The sequence below is a fragment of the Octodon degus genome, unplaced genomic scaffold (genome assembly GCF_000260255.1).
Source record: "Octodon degus isolate 3935 unplaced genomic scaffold, OctDeg1.0 scaffold00003, whole genome shotgun sequence".
Lineage (NCBI taxonomy): Eukaryota > Metazoa > Chordata > Mammalia > Rodentia > Octodontidae > Octodon > Octodon degus.
This window is the reverse complement of record NW_004524579.1, coordinates 31,666,396-31,669,380: the sequence shown is the minus strand read 5'-3', so window position 1 is coordinate 31,669,380 and position 2,985 is coordinate 31,666,396. Positions and strand designations below refer to the sequence as shown.

Genomic DNA, 2,985 nt, shown 5'->3' with positions numbered 1-2,985 from the left:
GTGATAATCTTACAAGATATTGCCTGTCTAATATAAAGGATCTACTATGGTTGAGATCTAGATTGTCCTTCAAAAGTCTTATGGTTAGAGGTGGGGATTTTCTGAAGGGGAGCATCACCTGAACAAGACATGGAGGAGTGCATTCTCTGTGCTAGCTCCTGCCCTTTCTCTCAGCTTTCTGACTTCCATGCTGTCAGTAGTCCTCTTCCATCACGCCATTCTGTGATGCTATTCATGCCTTGGGGCCAGCAGGTTGTGAACTGAGTCAACTGGAGAACTGTGAAGCAAGACAAACCTCTCCTCTTTTAAGTTGTGGACATAAAATATTTTGTCCCAGAGATCAGAAAGTAACTGATACAGAAAATTGGAATATGACTAAAGAATATGACTGAAGTTGACCATGTACTTTAGAGGCCATTTGAAATAGTTTGTGGGAGGAGTTTGGAAAAGTTGTAAGATATAGGCTAGAAAAGTGCTAGCACAGCATAAGCTGATCTAGCTAGGGACTTCTGGTTGGAAGTCTGAACACCAGAATACTGACAGGTGGACAGAATACTGTACTAGAGTTCATGTGTGTTACTTTGGGAAAAAGTTTTTCTGTCTTTTGCACATGTCTTGAGACTTTTCAGGAGACTGAGATTAAGGGCAACAGACTAAAATTAATGTGGAGGAGGAAATTTCAAGCAGCCTAATGTGCAGAGTTATGATATAGGTATTGATAACTGCTTTTAGCTAGAGCTATGTTAAGAATTGTGAGCAGATGGCAGAGGTGAATGGTTCTAAAAACTGCTTTTTTCCAGAAAAGAAACACTTGCAGAGTTAAAGCAAAGGAGAGCATGGTTGTTTAAAAGACAGTATTATGAAGAAGTCATGCATTTTGTACAAGGATAAGAAGAAAGATGCCTTGAAATCAGTAAGACTCTACTCCTTCCAGATACAAGGGTTCAAAACTATAAATCTTTTATTTCAGAAGAGTCCTAGGATGCCTGCTCATTCAGGCCCCATAGGGAAGTGTATCCCTGAATTCAATTATTTCCCTCATTCCTCTCTTGAATGAGAATTTCCTCTGTAATGGAGATGTTTACGCTTTGCCATTGCATATTCAAAATGTTTAACTCTCTTGTTCATTTGTACAGAATCTCATGGGTAGTAGCTATTTACCTTGAGTCTCAGACAAGAATTTGGACTTGGATGGTTCAGCAGTGCTGACCTGTTAAGATTTTGGCAACTCTTAGAGATTGATTCAATGCATTTTGTATAATGAGATGGGCTCACATCTTTTGGGCATCAGGAGAGAATATTATGGCTTAGATCTGAAATGTCCCCCTTCATGTTTGAAGGTCAGGCCTGGCTGTTAGAAGCAAGTCATTAGGCATGTGGCCTGCCACGTTTTTCCCAAATCAAGACTTAGCTAGAAAATAATCAGTCTTTAAAAGTAGAGCTCAAACATGCCTGCCCACATCAGCCTGTCTCTGCCTTACCTGCCATCTCTAGCATATTTTAAAAAGGCTCGCTAATGGTTAGTGCAGTTTTATTTATTTTTTTGGCAGAACCAGGGAATGAACTCAGGCCCTTGCGCTTGCCAGGCAAGCACTTATTCTACTGAACCATCTCCCCGGGCCCCTTAGTGCAGTTTTATATCAAGTTGTTTATTCTGACAATGACTATCAGTCCTGGTATGTCAACTTCATTGCATTAAGAAGTGACTAGCACAATGGTGACACATGCTCCTAAGTATGTCAGGGTGGGTTGTGGAGCATTGGCCGTGGGTGCTGTGCATGGTCCCTGCTCCTCCCTGGCACTGTTACCCGGCTCAGCTCTGCTTCCAAGACACCGTGAACTACACCGCCTTGCCCCACCACCATACTGTCGCTGACTGAGGACTCCAGTCCCCCACACTGGGAGCCGCATTAAGCGTCTTCCCCTTTAATTTTCAGGTGTTAGGTGTTATGTCTCAGTGACGGGAAGCTGACAATAAGGGAGTGACTAACTGTGGTCTCCTGCACCTATGAGTGGCCCTACAGACATAGGACATAAAGTTTGACAAGATTATTAGCTGCTTCCAGGTAGCTTTAAATTTAGCTTCACATATATAACAACCTTTAAACCTGTTTTATCTCCTTCAGGGAATCCTTTCCTTTATTTTGAAGAAACACTAGCTATTTGAAAATTCACTTATTTTTTTCTCTGTTACTAATTAAGATTTTATGAAATGCTAGGAATTCTATTCTTTAATTGCCTCTCCTCACAACTTTATTATTTGTAAATTAGTACAGTTCCATATATATTTCTTATCATTTATAAATTATTTCATAAACATTTATTTGCCCTCCCCAAACAAATTATAAAACCTTTGAGATCAGATATTGTGCTTTGTCTTTGTTTTTCAATGTGAGCACACAGGAGATGCTTGATACCCAATTAATAAAAATACAGAGCACATAATTTAGGATTGAGTGCTCACTTTGGCAGCACATATACTAAAATTAGAATGATACAGAGAAGATTAGCATGGCCCCTGCACAAGGATGACACACAAATTTGTGAAGTGTTCCAAAAGGCTCAAGTCAACAACTCCTGACATTGCCAGTCCTACTGATAACCCACTACTATTATGAACTACTGGACTATATTGGAATATTTTGCTGAGTTCACGTACCTACAATATTTAAATGACAATGGAATACCCATCTCTGACAAAACTAAACAAAAAAAGGGGGATATAAATGAACGACCAGTTTGTATCCATATGTTCAAAACAGTTAGGCTAGATATACAGCTACTTTCTCCTAATTCAATGAATAGAAAGATTTGTACTACTAGTGTTTGTGGACAGGATATCATGTCTGCATCTTGTACTATAAATAACCACTAAAAAGACAACAATATGCAATATATTAATTATTGAAACTGTCTTACTAATTGGTTTTGAAACTGTCTCATTGCTTTTCTCAATAAAATTATTTAAAAAAATTAGGATTGAGA

General features: G+C 39.0%; 1 non-coding gene across 1 annotated transcript; it reads left to right on the top strand.

Annotated features, from left to right (window-relative positions):
* The first annotated feature begins 2,456 nt into the window (after positions 1-2,456).
* LOC111816917 lies at positions 2,457-2,563 on the top strand. The gene has a single exon (XR_002821225.1). It is a non-coding gene; the product is annotated as a U6 spliceosomal RNA (small nuclear RNA).
* The last annotated feature ends 422 nt before the right edge of the window (positions 2,564-2,985 follow it).